At 38.2% G+C, this 17,601-nt stretch overlaps 1 pseudogene; it reads right to left on the bottom strand.

The window, feature by feature from the left end:
* Window positions 1-1,172: 1,172 nt before the first annotated feature.
* Window positions 1,173-1,978, bottom strand: LOC132357917 (ferritin light chain-like; annotated as a pseudogene).
* Window positions 1,979-17,601: the final 15,623 nt, after the last annotated feature.

Here is a 17,601-nt window from a genome sequence, read left to right as displayed (position 1 = left end):
GCATCTTGTTCTTCTGCTTCTCTTTAAGCTTGATTACATCTCTGCTCAATTACAGAAATGAGCTTTTAATTGGACTTCCTTAATTGGAAGCTTGGTGGTTGCAGAGCACAACTGCTCACTTATTCCTTAAGAATCAGTTAGGTCTGGTCTATGTGAATGCAATATGAAAGAATGACGAAGATTGGTGAGGTCTCCGTAAATATAATGTGATTCCTAATGCAGGCTTCTAAATTACAAATGATACACTATGATTAGCCATATCCAACCCTGTCATTTTATTTGTGTCTCCTTGGTGTCTGGTAGTCCTTACAAGACATCTGTAAATGTAAATATTTTTAAGTATCTTTAATAAAAAATAATGACAGTATGGTTTATTAAAAATTGAAACATGTTCATTTATAAAAATTAAAATACTCAAAAATTCTACTCATTTTACAAAAATAGAATTGTACTCTATGTGTTCTTTTTAAATTAGAAAGTAATTTAGTTTTGTGAAAACAAAATAAACTGAAGGGAAACATGGAATAGCAGCACTTCACATAAATGTTTATTTGAAAAATCTAAATGATACGACTAAATGTAAAAATAGACTTTCAAAAACATAAAGAATTTGGAGCCATTTTGGTGTCAATACATGTTTATGTTTCAAATCTACATGATACATTTTGACACCTTCCTGGGAAACTTGAGAAAATTGGCAGTCAGCCACTTATTCCAACTTTACCTTCTCCATCCTCAGCTTTTATTCACTTATAATAATTTTACTATTGTCAAGTTTTATCATATTTATGTACTCTTTTTGAACTCTAAACTTACAATAGGATCAATTCAGTAAATTTAAATTGATTCATTGCTTATCATCGTTTCCGTCATTCCTGATTTCTTTATTTTAAATCACACAACTAATTAGTTGTGTTTCATGATCAGGTAGTATTTGTTTGTGAGTTTAATTTGTGAGAGGGAAGCTGTATTTTCTGGGTATTATATGCCTTAGAGTACTTTCTTTTCTTTCTTTCTTTGCTGCAAAAAGCTTTATTGTTTCCATTTGGTCCAAGGCTTGGGAGAGCGCTCCAGGGTGGTTAAAAAGCTGCCTAGTGGCTGCAGAGAGGGGCTTCAGGCAGAAGCCCTGACGCCAGAGGGGCTCCTCAAAGGCCGCTGGGCTCCGGAGGCTCCTAGTCGTGCTGGAGGGTGAGCCTTTCGACGAGGGACTCGCCCAGCCCCGCCTGGGGACCGGCCGGCCTGCGGAGGTTGGTCAGGTGAGCGCGCATCTTCTGGATGAGTTTCACCTGCTCATCTAGGCGGCGGCTCTCCGGGAAGTCACGGAGGCGGGGGTCTGCGCGGGCAGAGCCCAGGGCGTGCAGGTCCGCAGGGGCCTGGTTCAGGTTCTGCTCCATGATAATGGCGGCTTCCACAGCGTCCTGGGTTTCACCCCGCTCATCCTGAGACGCTTCTGCACGTCCTGGAAGAGGGCGCGGCCGCCGCGCTGTTTCTGCATTTTCAAGAGGCGCTGGGCGCCCTCACGCTTCCCCTCGGGCACTTCGCGGAGAAAGTGGCCCAGGCCCTCCAGAGCCGCGTCGTGGCGGTGGAAATAGGAGCCCAGAGAGAGGTAGGTGCGCGAGGCCCGCAGGTGCATGTTGACCAGGCGGTTGACGGCGGCCTCCACCTCGGCGGAATCATTCTGACGAATCTGGGAGCTCGTGGTGGATCGGTAATACGGCGTTAAGCTCAAAATATGGTGCTGGCGGTCCCGGTGGCCGAGGACAGCTGAGCGGCTGGTTCCGAAGGTTGCGAGTGGAACACAGGTTGGAGGGGGGTTGGAGGCGGGAGCAAGGGGCGCCCCTGGGTCTGTTCTGTCCACACACCGTTGTAGCAGGAGACAGAGCCGTGGGACTGCCCAGTGCACTGCTTGCCTTAGAGTATTTTCTATTGTCTTTTCACTTGAAGAGATACTTGGCTGGGTATAAAATTCTTGAAACATGGTTTCTCCCTCACTATGGCATAACTTTGCTGCATAATCTTCAGCTGATGTTGATTTGTAGAAGGCTGAAGTCAATGTACAGTTGACCCTTTTTTTTTTTTTTAATATTTATTTATTTGGTCGTGTCAGGTCTTAGTTGTGGCTCGCGGGCTCCTTAGTTGAGACATGCGGGCTCCCTAGCTGTGGCATGAGAACTCTTAATTGCAACATGCATGTGGGATCTAGTTCCCTGACCAGGGATTGAACCCAGGCCCCCGGCATGGGGAGCGTGGAGTCCCAACCACTGCGCCACCAGGGAAGTCCCCAGTTGACCCTTGAACAACATGAGTTTGAACTGCACGGGACCACTCACATGCAGATGGTTTTCAATAAATATGGTACTACCCCATCCGCAGTTGGTTGAACCCAAGGATGCAGAACCAGTATATGGAAGGCTGATCGTAAAGTTATAGGTGGATTTTTGACTGGTGGGGGGGTCAACGATGAGAGGTTGCCCCCAACCCGTCCCCATTTTTCAAGAGTCAACTGTACTTTCCATCACCTTCTACACGACTTGCTCTGCCTCTGCCAATGTCCATTTATATAGTTTTAATACATTTAATGTTCAGTGGTTTACCACAATATGCCTCGGCATTAAGCATTTCATTTCAGTTTTTCTAGAGACAGTGTGCCCTTTTGGTGTACATATTAAAATCTTTATTTCATTGAAAACTTCTGTTTTACATTTAAATACTTTTTAAGTTTAATTTTTATTCCATATTTCTCATTTCCATAATCCTTCATTATTCTTCAGGTCTGATCTTTTCAGTTTTGTTTTGGTAATAATCTCATGCCTGCTAGCCACGTTCTTCATTATGTTTTCATTCAAGTGCCTCTTCCATTTGTGTTTATTCTAATTTGTATTTAATCTCTGAATTGTTTTATATTCTTCCTTGGCTTCCTGGAGCCCTAGCAACTCATAATTTGTTTCCTTCTCTGTACTGAAGTCTTTATTATGTTCTTCTTCTCTGTAGCATGTTTTATTTATTTTTAATTTAATTTTTTATTTTATGTGGGGGCATAGTTGATTTATAATGTTATGTTTTTATTATGTTCTTTAAAGCATTTGCACAGAACATTAAATGGTTCTGTGTTGTTTTTAAGAAAAAGAAAAATAACCTTGTCACTTGTTTCCTCTTTTTTCTTTTTTGTAGTAAATGAATTTATTAGAGTCCCTGCTGACCTCTTTTTTTTTTTAACATCCTTATTGGAGTATAGTTGCTTTATAATGTTGTGTTAGTTTCTGCTGTATAACAAAATGAATCAGCTATATGTATACATATATCCCCATATCCCCTCCCTCTTGCATCTCCCTCCCACACTCCCTATCCCACCCCTCTAGGTGGTCACAAAGCACTGAACTGATCTCCCTGTGCTATGCGGCTACTTCCCACTAGCTATCTATTTTACATTTGGTAGTGTATATATGTCAATTCTACACTCTCACCTCGTCCAAGCTTACCCTTCCCCCTTCCCATGTCCTCAAGTACATTCTCTACGTCTGCATGTTTATTCCTGTCCTGTACCTAGGTTCATCAGAACCATTTTTTTTTTTTTTAGATTCCATATACATGTGTTAGCATGTGGTATTTGTTTTTCTCTTTCTGACTTACTTGACTCTGTATGACAGACTCTAGGTCCGTCCACCTCACTACAAATAACTCAATTTTGTTTCTTTTTATGGCTGAGTAATATTCCATTGTATATATGTGCCACAACTTCTTTATCCATTCATCTGTTGATGGACCCTTAGGTTGCTTCCATGTCCTGGCTATGGTAAATAGTGCTACAATGAACACTGTGGTACATGTCTCTTTTTGAATTATGGTTTTCTCAGGGTATATGCCCAGTAGTGGGATTACTGGGTCATATGGTAGTTCTATTTTTAGTTTTTTAAGGAACCTCCATACTGTTCTCCATAGTGTCTGTATCAATTTACATTCCCACCAGCAGTGCAAGAGGGTTCCCTTTTCTCCACACCCTCTCCAGCATTTATTGTTTGTAGATTTTTTGATGATGGCCATTCTGACCAGTGAGAGATGATACCTCATTGTGGTTTTGATTTGCATTGCTCTAATGATTAGTGATGTTGAGCATCCTTTCATGTGTTTGTTGGAAATCTATATATCTACTTTGGAGAAATGTCTGTTTAGGTCTTCTGCCTGCTTTAGATTGGGTTGTTTTTTTTTTAATATTGAACTGCATGAGCTGCTTGTATATTTTGGAGATTAATCCTTTGTCAGTTGCTTCATTTGCAAATATTTTCTCCCATTCTGAGGGTTGTCTTTTCATCTTGTTTATGGTTTCCTTTGCTGTGCAAAAGCTTTTAAGTTTCATTAGGTCCCACTTCTTTATTTTTGTTTTTATTTCCATTTCTCTAGGAGGTGGGTCAAAAAGGATCTTGCTGTGATTTATGTCATAGAGTGTTCTTCCTATGTTTTACTCTAAGAGTTTTATCGTGTCTGGCCTTACATTTAAGTCTTTAATCCGTTTTGAGTTTATTTTTGTGTATGGTGTTAGGAAGTGTTCGAATTTTATTCTTTTATATATAGCTGTGCAGTTTTCCCAGCACCACTTATTGAAGAGGCTGTCTTTTCTCCCTTGCATATTTTTGCCTCCTTTATCAAAGATAAGGTGACCATATGTGCATGAGTCTATCTCTTGGCTTTCTATACTGTTCCATTGATCTATATTTCTGTTTTTGTGCCAGCAACATACTGTCTTGATTACTGTACCTTTGTAGTATATTCCGAAGTCCAGGAGCCTGATTCTTCCAGCTCCGTTTTTCTTTCTCAAGGTTGCTTTGGCAATTTGGCGTCTCTTGTGTTTCCATACAAATTGTGAAATTTTTTGTTCTAGTTCTGTGAAAAATGCCCTTGGTAGTTTGATAGGGATTGCGTGGAATCTGTAGATTGCTTTGGGTAGTATAGTCATTTTCACAATGTTGATTCTTCCTATCCAAGTACACGGTATCTCTCCCCATAGGTTTGTATCATCTTTAATTTCTTTCATCAGTGTCTTATAGTTTTCTGCATACAGGTCTTTTGTCTCTTTAGGTAGGTTTATTTCTAGGTGTTTTATTCTTTTTGTTGCAATGGTAAATGGGAGTGCTTCTTAATTTCTCTTTCAGATATTTCATCATTAGTGTATAGGAATGCTAGAAATTTCTGTGCATTAATTTTGTATCCTGCTGCTTTACCAAATTCATTGATTAGCTCTAGTAGTTTTCTGGTAGCATCTTTAGGATTTTCTACGTATAGTATCATGTCATCTGCAAACAGTGACAGTTTTACTTCTTCTTTTCCAATTTGGATTCTTTTATTTCTTTTTCTTCTCTGATTGCCATGGCTAGGACTTCCAAAACTATATTGAATAAAAGTGGGTGGCAGCAGCAGCAGCATTAGCGTTTCATGCCCGTCTCTGGGGTCCAAGCTGATAGCCGTGGCTCACGCCCATCTCTGGAGCTCACTTAGGTGATGCTCTGCCCTCTGTGGGGACACAGGGAAGGAATCCTCTCTCCTCGCACACCCCAAAACAGTGGTCTCTTGCCTCTTTGGCAGGTCCAGACATTTTGCCGGACTCCCTCCTGGCTAGCTATGGTGCACTAGCCCGCTCAGGCTGTGTTCACACAGCCAGCCCCAGTGCTCTCTCTGGGATCTGACCTCTGAAGCCTGAGCCTCAGCTCCCAGCCCCCACCTGCCCCGGCGTGTGATCCGACAAGCCTCTCAGGCTGGTGAGTGCTGGTCGGCGCCGATCCTCTGTGCAGGAATCTCTCCACTTTGCCCTCTGCACCCCTGTTGCTGCGCTCTCCTCCTTGGCTCCGAAGGTTCCCCCCGCCCAACCCCCATCTCCACCAGTGAAGGGGCTTCCTAGTGTGTGGAAACCTTTCCTCCTTCACAGCTCCCTCCCACTGGTGCAGGTCCCATCCCTGTTCTTTTGTCTGTTTTTTCTTTTTTCTTTTGCCCTACCCAGGTACGTGGGGAATTTCTTGCCTTTTGGGAGGTCTGAGGTCTTCTGCCAGTGTTCCGTAGGTGTTCTATAGGAGTTGTTCCACTTGTAGAAGTATTTTTGATGTATTTGTGGGGAGGAAGGTGATCTCCACGTCTTACTCCTCCACCATCTTGTAGGTCCCTACCACTTATTTCTTTAAGATGGTGAAAATACTTTTTAGAATGCTTTTTTTCATGGTGTAGTTTTCCTTTGTTTTGAGTGTGTGTCATTTGTACAACTGATGCTGGTTTCATCATCATTATTTCAAATTTGAATATGAATGGCTACTAACAAAATTTTGTGTGTACATTGTTCTGGAAGTGATAATTTCTTATGGAGTTTGGCCTTTAGAGAATATTATGGGCCTTACACAGTGTTGCAGGGAATGTTGCTAACAGAAGGTCATTTGTGTATGGAGAGAAATATTTACCACTGTTTTCTGATACTCAATAAAGTTATATTTCCATGAATCGATTAAAAAATGTTTAAATATTCTGGCACAAATAATATTAAAATAAATACACTAAGTATTGCTACACATTTAAATGTTGATTACAGACTTAGTCAAATGCTCTTAAATGTATCTATACAGTAAGTCCAGTATGTCAGAGATTCTCAACTCTTTCTAGTACATTTGTCATATATAAATTTTTACTATGATAATAAAACTTATTATTATTTATACACTGAAACCAATATTAAAATACCAACATTGACGACTTGTCCTATTTCTTTATTAATACTATACATGTGTAATTCTACTTGAGATTACAGAAATACTAGTAGATCCCCAAGAGAAACAGTGCAATGTCAGATCAACCACAGTTGCTAATTCTGGCCAAGACATGGGCTATAATTTTATCTTTGAAAGGGATTCACACCTAAGCCAAAATTTACAGGCTGGGTCCCTTGTAGAGTTAATATTCATTGGTAATTCAATTGGAATTTCCAAATCCACACCTGATCTCAGATTGTGTGTCTCCCTCTACTTACATGCCCAACAAGTCTTGATCTGAGAGTATTCTTCCTCAGTTTCGAAGTTACTTCATAATGCCTTACAGGAATTTATTATTAGATATTAGGTTTATGTAAATGTGTCTGCTCCAAGAAGAGCACACATTGTGTCTATGTGATCAGTTCCTGTCTCTGGATTTTCAGCTAATCTATCATCTTGGAACTCATCGCTGTATCCTCATTTGTCAGGTCGTTGTGTCTGAACACCAGTGCTGGTTATTTGTCCTGATTTTAATACAGTGCCTAACTTCAGAGAATTATGTATCTTTCCTACAGTTCCTAATGGCCAGTTTTCCTTACTTAATGGAGATACAATCTATGTAGCAACCCATAACTAAAATGAAAAGAAAATTTAAAAAATAAGAAATTCTGAATAGGTTGCCATTGTATTTAAGCATATTCTTCTGTTTGTCATCTTCTTTTATATTTATAATTAACTTTGGTACATTTTAAATTAACTTTTCCATTGGCAAGTATCATTATAGACCCAAGGCTTTTCACAGATAAAACAAGTTCCAAATAATTGTAATTATTACTCTCTTTTTCAGTGTTTCACAACTTGGCCAGTGGGAGCTTTTATAGGGCACAGCTTTGACCTTTTAGCCCTACTGTAGATCTGCTTTAAAGGCATCTTTCTTTTCTGGCAACGAAGTCTTCCAATTCATTATTTACTTTTTCCTGCCTCAAGACATTAAATCAGTTACTCACTCCAATGCACAATAATTTTGAATTAAGAAAGACTTTTAGAACTGTAGCAATTGGAACTATATTCAGGTGCTGGTCACAAGGTCCAGAAATGACATTTATTTAAACAAGTTAGGGGTCTATTTTTCTTACTCTCAGGAAGAGTTTCAGAAGTCAGCAGTCCAATATTAATTATAATATTAAATGGTTTTGCCTTCTTGTCACCCTCAGGTCTCTGCTTTGACATATGTGTTGGAAAGAATCCCTGAGCAACAATATGCCTAGAAAAGAGCATTTTAAAATACATAGAATAATTATAGCAACAATCATTCAATATTTTTCTAAGTCCGTATTTCTTCTCATTCTAAAATATTGCTTAACAATGTCAATGAATGTATCCTAGTAGAGTGGCTTTCCCCCCCCCACCATTATTGAAATATAATTGAAATATAATATTATGTAAGTTTAAGGTGTACAACATGATGATTTGATACACATATATTGTGAAATGATTGCCACAATAAGGTTAGTCAACACATTCATCACCTCACAGAATTACAATTATTTTCTGTATGATGAGAACCTATAAGATCTACTCTCTTAGCAACTTTCAAGTAGATAATACACTATAGTCACCATGCTGTACAGTTAATCCTCAGAACTTATTTACCTTATAACTGGAAGTTTGTACACTTTGACCAACATCTTTCAATTTCCTCCACCCCCCAGCACCTGGCAACCACCATTCTACTTTCTGTTTCTATACGTTTGACAGTTTTTTTTAGATTTCACATTTGAATGTTGGTCTTTCTCCGTCTGCCTTATTTCACTTAGCATAATGCTGTTCAGGTCTATCCATGTTATCACCAATGGGAAGAATTCATTCTTTTTTAAGCTGAATAATATTCCATTGTGTATGTGTGTGTGTATACATCCATTCTTCCATCCATGATAACATAGGTTGTTTCAGTGTCGTGGAATAGTGCTTCACTGAACATGGAGGTGCAGATATCTTTGAGATACTGATTTTATTTCCTTCACATATACCCAGAGGTAGGATTGCTAGATGGTATGGTAGCTCTATTTTTAATTTTTTGAGGAACCTCTGTACTATTTTCCATAGTGGCTGCACCAATTTACATCCCCACCAACAGTGCGGGAAGGTTCCTTTTTCTCCACATTCTTGCCAATACTTGTTGTTTCTTGTCTTTTTGATAATAGCCATTCTAAGGGTGATATCTCGTTGTGGTTTTGATTTGCATTTCCCTGATTAGTGATATTGAGAATCTTTTCATATGCCTGTTGGCCATCTGTATGTCTTCTTTGGAAAAATGTCTATTCAGGTCCTCTGCCCATTTTTTTTTTTTTTAAATTATTATTAATTAATTAATTAATTTATTTATTTATTTATTTAGCTGTGTTGGGTCTTCGTTTCTGTGCGAGGGCTTTCTCTAGTTGCGGCAAGTGGGGGCCACTCTTCATCGTGGTGCGCGGGCCTCTCATTATCGTGGCCTCTCTTGTTGCGGAGCACAGGCTCCAGACGTGCAGGCTCAGTAGTTGTGGCTCACAGGCCTAGTTGCTCCGCGGCATGTGGGATCTTCCCAGACCAGGGCTCGAACCCGTGTCCCCTGCATTAGCAGGCAGATTCTCAACCACTGCGCCACCAGGGAAGCCCTCTGCCCATTTTTTAATTGGATTGTTTGTTTTCCTGCTATTGAGTTGTAAGAGTTTGCTAACGAGTTGTATATTTGGATATTAACTCTTAATCAATTATATGATTTGCAAATATTTTTTCCCGTTCAGTAGGTTGCCTTTCATTTTGTTGATGATTTTCTTTGCTGTGCAGAAGCTTTTTGGTTTGATGTAGTCCCACTTGTTTACTTTTGCGTTTGTTGCCTGTGCTTTGGGTGTCATATCCAAAAAAAATCATTGCCAAGACCCATGTCAAGGAAATTTTCCCCCAGCTTTTCAAACTCCTTGGTTATTATTGCTCTGTTAAGATTTTTAAAGATCTTACTAGGTTTTATGTTTCTATGAACTTTTCCATTTCTTCTAAGTTATCCAGTTTATTGGCATATAATTGTTCATAGTAGCCTCTTACAATCCTTTGTATTTCTTTGGTGTCAGTTGGATAAATGTCTCCTCTTCATTTAGAATTTGGGGTTTTTTTGTTTTCTTTTTTGAGTCCTCTCTTTTTTTCTTGGTTAGCCTAGCTAAAGTTCAATCAGTTTTGTTTATCTTAAAAACAAACAAACAAACAAAAAAAACCCCCAAACTCTTAGTTTCTTTGATTGTTTTTTCTGTTTTATTTCTAGTCTCTATTTCATTTATTTCTGCTCTCATATTTATTATTTTCTTCCTTCTACTAACTTTGGGCTTAGTTCTCCTTTTTCTGATTCCTTGAGGGGTAAACTTGGGTTGTTTGAGATTTTCTTTTTATTATTGTAGGAATTTAATGCTGTAGACCTCCCTCTTGGAACTGCTTTTGCTGTATCCCATAAGTTTTGGTATGTTGTATTTTAATTTTTGTTTATCCCAAGATACTCTCTGATTTCCTTTTTGATTTCTTCCTTGACCCATTGGTTATTTAGGAGTGTGTCATTTAATTTTCACATATTTGTGAATTTTTCAGTTTCCCTCCTGTTATTGAGGGTTTCTTTCCAGTATCTAAAATGTTTGATAAAGCATATGAAAATATATAATAGTAATTGGCTTCTAAACACTGATTCAAAAATTTGCTGATTTAAAAAAATTTTTATAATCTCTGATCTTACTGGTCTTGACTAAAGATGAGAAACTTCACCATGTGAGATATATAAGTAATTTGTTTTTTTAATTTATTTTTATAAATTTATTTATTTTATTTATTTTTTGATTGCATTGGGTCTTTGCTGCTACGTGCGGGCTTTCTCTAGTTGCGGCGAGCGGGGACTACTCTTCACTGCGGTGTGCAGGCTTCTCGTTGTGGTGGCTTCTCTTGTTGTGGAGCACGGGCTCTAGGCACATGGGTTTCAGTAGTTGTGGCACTTAGGCTCAGTAGTTGTGGCTCGCGGGCTCTAGAACGCAGGCTCAGTAGTTGTGGCACATGGGCTTATTTGCTCTGTGGAATTTGGGATCTTCCCAGGCCAGGGCTTGAACCCGTGTCCCCTACATTGGCAGGTGGATTCTTAACCACTGTGCCACCAGGGAAGCCCCTAATTTATTTTCAAATTGTTTAGTATCTCCAAGTTATATGCAGGTAATTTAGTTTTAGAAGAAAAAAAAAAGCTTGTCAGGTAGATTTACTTTTGGACCTGCTTTAAGCAAGAGTTAGAATATGTTAATCATTTTAATTAGTTGGTATGTGTTAGGCAGAATAATGTTCCCCAAAGATAACCAAATCCTAATCCCTGGAACCTATGAATATGTGACCATAAATGGCAAAAGGGATTTTGCAGATGTAATTTAGTTAAAGATCTTGAGATGAGGAGGTTATAACCATATTGTCTGGATGGGCCAATATAATCACAAGACTCCTAAATGTAAAATGAAAGCAGGAGAGTCACTTTCAGAGAGAGATTTGAAGTTGTTAAGTTGTTAGATTTGAGGATAGAGGAAGGGACCATGAGCCAAGGAATTCAGGTAACCTGTAGTAGCTGGAAAAGCAAGGGAATGATTCTCCCCTAGAGTTCCCAGAAGGAAAGCAGCCTGGTTGATACCCAGATATAAGACCCATTTTAGACTTCTGACCTCCAGAACTGTAAGATAATACATTTGTGTTGTTTTAAGCTCCTAACTTTGTGGTACTTTATTACAACAGCAGTAGGAAGCTAATATAGTATATAAACAGGAATTCTGATCAAGTTCACTGTATATTTTTAGTGTATTTAGAGGACTCAACAATCTTTTACATTATTTATTTTTTAAATAAAGCCTTAACTTTATCTAACTTTGTTTTACATAATACTAATACAGATAAGATTATATATGACATACAACAAATCAATCACTTCAGCTGTTTTACTGCACTAAGCTAAACTGTCCCAAAACAACTATACTAGGGGGAAAAAATACCTTTACCAGTTTTCTAATCAAATAACTTAATCAGCAAACATTTATAATCAATTAATAATAATAGCACAACTACCTTAATGAAAATAAGTTGCTATGTATTAACTAGTGCTATAATTTTTTCACATTTTCCAACTAAGACACCTTAAAATATTTTTAGTTTAAAGTGAACATAGTGTATTATTAATTTTAAATGAATATATAACATTCCCAAGTAATTTATTAAAACAGTGTATCAACATTCTAAGTCACTTTACCACCCTATACTAGGTTACATATAAAAGAAAATCAGAGTTGTGTAACAGAGAAGAAAGTAGCTGGGCTGCATATTTTGAATTTGCTAAAATTCTAGTTTTCAAACATTTTTGAGACTGCTTTTGTCTCCCATATCTATGTCCAAAAAGCCACGTTATGTGTTTCTCCTCTCCTTTGCATTTTCTCTGCAGTTGCCTCCGGTAATTTAGATTTATGCTTAGAACCGGTATTCAGCTAGTATTCACCTATACAACCACACAGGTGTCCATAATGACTGGTTGTTGCCTGTGCCACACTGGCTGTTAAATATTTTGTATATCACCATTCTTAAGCTTGTATATATAAACCCACAAAAAACTGATTATCTATCCATGGTGTATTCAATCTTGCCTTGTGGAAATAATGAGAGTCCAAAATGTTGGAATTAATACTATATTGATCAAGGTAAAATACTGTGAATTATTATCATATTTGGGTAGTACCTAGACCGAGGCCAAGGCAAAGTACGTCCCAGTTTGCTTCTCAAATCCAGGGTATGGGAGTCATATTAATTGCAGTGGTAAAGTGAAGCCTACAACAATTCTGCTATTCTCTAAAATTGTCAAAAAAGCAGCTAGGACCTGAAGACTGTATCATCCTCAGCTTCTCTACCAAGGGATGTGCCATTAGCAATAATTGTTATTCTTATCAGGTTAAGCTAGTTCGTGGGGAAAAATTGTACAGAAACAGAACTATGTACTGTTTTGGGAGGAAAACCTGGGGAGGGATGAGGTCACAGTATTGTATAACCTGACCATAAGAGGCAATGACATTTTTATATATGTAGAGCAAGTATACAACATCCATCAATTTGCCTAAAACTTATTTACAAAACTATGCTAATGTTTAGAGTTGTCAGAAAGTCTGTAAGTAGCACATCACTTAGATGTAAAAATGAAGCTATAGTGAATTCACTATAGTGATAATGTTCTTTATTTGTACTCTGATGCAGGGAAATGGGCATGAGTCATTTAACCCAAGATGTCTTTTCAACATAGCAAACTGAAATTAGTTTCTTGGAGTTGAGTCAAATGTAACAGGTCAAAACATCCCCACTAAAGTAGAGAATAAACTTCTGCCTTTTGCTTCTTTGATCAAAGTCATCAAAGGAAACACAAGGCTGATGGGACATTCTGAGTTATGGCATCAACATAATCTTACCTGAGGCTATTGGTTGGCCTACACCTAAAGTCTTTGAAGTTGTTGCTATTCTTATTGGGGTCTATCCTGGACACAGGTCTTCTAACAGTTGTTAGGAGCCCTCCCTTTAGTCCTGTAAGCCCTAATAGAAGTAGAGGTCATTCTACTAATTCCAGATGTGATTTGTCACATTTAACTGCTTCTCATGGAGAAAATTCTGAAGTTAACACTGGGTTGCTACAGTCTTTTGAAAATTTTGAATGTCTGAGTTAAAATGATTATTATTGGGGGACTTCCCTGGTGGCGCAATGGTTAAGAATCCGCCTGCCAATTCAGGGGACGCAGGTTCGAACCCTGGTCCAGGAAGATCCCACGTGCCGCGGAACAACAAAGCTCGTACGTCACAACTACCGAGCCTGCACTCTAGAGCCCACGTGCCACAACTACTGAAGCCCGCACGCCTAGAGCCCGTGCTCCACAACAAGAGAAGCAACTGCAATGAGAAGCCTGAGAAGCCTGTGCACCGCAACGAAGAGTAGCCCCCGCTCGCCGCAACTAGAGAAAGCCCACGCGCAGCAACAAAGACCCAATGCAGCCAAAAATAAATAAATAAATGTATGAAACAAAATGATTATTATTGGTATGTCATTGTGTATTGATGTCTGGCAGAGATCATCAACTAAAGTTGGAGCAATAGGAGGGTAGCCTGAAAGGTGGACTACCACTACAGTGGCCAAAAAGTGATAAATTGATTATGAAAAGCAATAATTAAAACCTGGTGGAACAAAATGCATCTTTATAAAGAAATTTTGTTTCCTTTATAACGACAAAGGAAAATCACATAAAATATGCAAAAGTTTTCGACGAACTGATTATGAAAAGCAATAATTACAATCCAGTGGAAAACTGTTTATTTAAAAAGGAGTCTCATGTTCCTGACGATACTGAAAGAAGGAATTTGACAGAAAGCATACCAAAGCTAGTTTTGAATTAAATTTCCAATTATTTTACCAAGAAAGTGCTTTACAGGAATCTTATTTTTAAATGTTGGCCTAAACACAGGTTACCAATACAAAATTTTGTCCCTACAATTTATAGGGCTATCTAAAGTGTTGGTTAGAGGTTCAGAGTTTATGTAGCATTTGACTTGTTTGTGAATAGTATCTGATTCATTTGAAAGGAGAGATCCTACTGGGCCTGTTTGAGATGCTTAGTAAGGAGTGCACATGACATATGCTCCTCTTTCATCTGTAGACAAACTTACACATCACTGATGTACACACAGAGACACGTACACAGTCACACCGTAGAGCTTGGTGTTTGTTCTTGTAAATTCCTAAGATGCAACATATAACACACTTTGTCAACTGAAGGAGTGATGTTTCTTTTTCTTTTCTGCAAAGAGGTGTTAGAGATAAGTATCAGTTAATGATAAATTACTGGATTTTATTGTTCCCGTCTACTATATTCTGTTTAATCTTAATTTCCTTTTATCTTGTGGAATACATCATGGATCACTTAAAAAATAGACCCAAAGGGGAACTGACATTAAATTATCACTGGTAAAATGTTGACACATCAACCTTTTCTATGAGTGTAATAGAAGTGCTCACAGACTGTTTCATTCAACCCCACCACTGAAGTTCAGATTCATTCAGTTGCTTTGCTACTGTTGATTCCCCAAGAGACCACCAGAAAACTTATTAATTAAGGAAACAAACTTAATTGGATTTACTTCGGTGAAGGAGGACACTACTATGACAGTCTTAATATTATATCAGGATAGGGTGTCAGGAGAGAATATTTATAGAGTCATGGGGTCTGAAATCAAGTGGTTTAAGGTGGGTCTTCCAAGACAGGAAACTGATGGAGACCAGCAAAGTATGGCTATAATAAGTTACAGTTGATGAACTTCCCTAGGTAGGCATCTTGACACGCGTCTTGATGAGTCAACTCTTGTTTGATAAGTGAGCTATTTGCTAACGTGAACAATCTGTTATCCTTAAAGGAGATCTGTTTGCCCTCATGAATAAACTGTCTGCCTGGCCAAATTGGCTTGTAACAATTTCTTGAAGCAAAAAGTGCAGTTATATATTGGTTTAAAAGTTTTATCTTCTAGGGCAAGAAGTTCCAGAGAACAGATATTGTAATCATGTTGACAAAGGTGGCCTCAGTTCTCAGTCTTAACTGTTAAACCATGTTGATGCAGGTGGTCCCAATTCTTACTAAAAGTTCATCATAGCAAACATCTAGAGTCTCCCATTGTGCAATACCAGTGTCCCAGGACATTAAGCTAAGTAAAGCTTTCCAGCACTGCCAAGAATCTCCTTCTGGGCCATTCAGTAGGTAAGATACTGATTGAAATCAGAGCAGGTTTGTCTTTGGAAGGAGGTAAAGATCAACAAGCTTGAGAATGTGACATGAGTTTTTATTCAAGGAAAGAATTGGTGGTTCACAGGTGAAGAATCAGCTTCTACACAGATATTATGTATTAAACTCTGCTTCATGAGATATTCCATCTTATTTCTACTCATCCATATCTTCCCAGAGAGTAAGCCCCAATGCGTTTTCTGCAGCTGCCTCAGAATCAATAATTAAGCTTTTGCACCTACTTCTAATAACCAACACTAGTTCCTCTTCTTTGAAGTCTTCCTCTATCCCACATACGCTCTGTATTCCTTCATCCCCATTTCCTCTTATTTTTGTTCCCCTATTTCCCTTACATAATAAATTAGGATGGCATTTGATCCCAAAGACTGAATCATTAGCAACTAAGAAATTATTTTCTCTCCTTTTTGTGGTAATAAGGATTTACTTAATCTTCCAAACCCTCCTAAGGATGAGGGAAAATAATTATAAATAATTATATTTATTCATCTATTGTACAAAAGAAAACCAAAACAGTTAAGTTTCTGTGATGATACGGACTGAATATTCACATCTGTAAATGCAAATTTCGTTGATATCCTGAGAACCAAGGCTTATAAAAGTTGATATTCTGAATAGCTGAGTGCTGTAAGAGGAATGTGTGTTGTGAACAGTGCCTTTACTTGATCATCATCCGTATTTTAAAATTAGTTAATAAAACATAAAGATGCAGGCAAAAATGGTAGAATTGGTGGGTATGAAATGGTCATTGTGGAGGTGTGTCTGAGCAGGAAAGAAAATGTTGTAACTTTCAGCAGATACTTGTTATATTCTGTTGGGGAGGGGGAAATTTCTCCCTCTACCACCCTTGAGTTCTTGAGGCTGAACTAATAATAAAGTTAAGACAAGACAGATTAACAGGAGAAAAAGAAACAAATTTAATTTGTGTGTACAGAGGTCTCATAGAAATAGGACTCCTATGAAGTGGTCAAAGCAGGCAGCTTTTATACTTTTTAGACAAAGAAACAATAAATTTGAGAGGAATTGACAGGACAAAGAAACTTAGGTTTGGGTGCTTAATTAGAAAGGAATTTAAGCAAAGTTTGGGCTTGGGTAGTCCATTAGTAAGGAAGTAGCAAGTTTGCGTATGCAAGCTTCTCAGCCCTGAATTCCCTGTCTCTGGGATAAGGGTGTCCTTCTACCTCCAGATACAGGGAGTGCACCTTTCACGTGGGAGATTTATTTCCCGCTTTCGGGGAAACAGGAAGGAGGGTCAGAGTGCCCCTCTTGCATTGGCCGTTTCTTAAGTAACTTTAATTCAAAATAATCAGTATGCCATTGAGGCATATTTTGGGGTGGCCTGCCCTAGGCCCCAATAATTCTAATCAGTACAAATTCTGTGATATAATCAGTGGGTATTAATGAAGCAAAAATAATATCTATGAAGCTTCCCAGGAAATTGAAGACTATCAGGAAGAGTAAATCCCGTTTTGTCATCAGTTTATCAGGAAATGACCTTTGGGAAGGTCATATGTACTTCAGTCCACTCATTTTGTACCCATTCATAAGGTATGCTCTGAAAGACTCAATTGTGCTTCTCCTAAGGATAGTTTTTGAAAGAGAATTATGGGCAAAGTAGCTACAATGCCAACATTGTAATCGGTTCTGATACACTATGACAGGATTCTATTAGGCTGATATATTACTTCTTCATGAATCTTAAATTAGTTTTACTTTAAAGATAGTAAACTTCAATAAAAATCATGATTCCCCATGTATCATAAATTTATGTGACAGCTGGGGACATTTCCTGTTGAAAGAATGAGTATGAATTTATTGAACATGAGTATGAATAACATTGAAGTTAATCCATTTCATTGACATTTTACAGGGAAGTGAAACAGAAAAAATATTGATAGTCATTCTTAACAGTCTATAATGGAGCATAGCTATTCACTTGAATTAAAAGAAATAATAGATCTAAAAATATTATTTGTGATCCTAAAAAAATTTGCGGTAGATGACCTTTATTTAACCATGGCAAT

The sequence above is a fragment of the Balaenoptera ricei genome, chromosome X (genome assembly GCF_028023285.1).
Source record: "Balaenoptera ricei isolate mBalRic1 chromosome X, mBalRic1.hap2, whole genome shotgun sequence".
Taxonomy (NCBI): domain Eukaryota; kingdom Metazoa; phylum Chordata; class Mammalia; order Artiodactyla; family Balaenopteridae; genus Balaenoptera; species Balaenoptera ricei.
The sequence above is the reverse complement of the archived record's forward strand: the minus strand, read 5'-3'. Positions and strand labels throughout refer to the sequence as shown.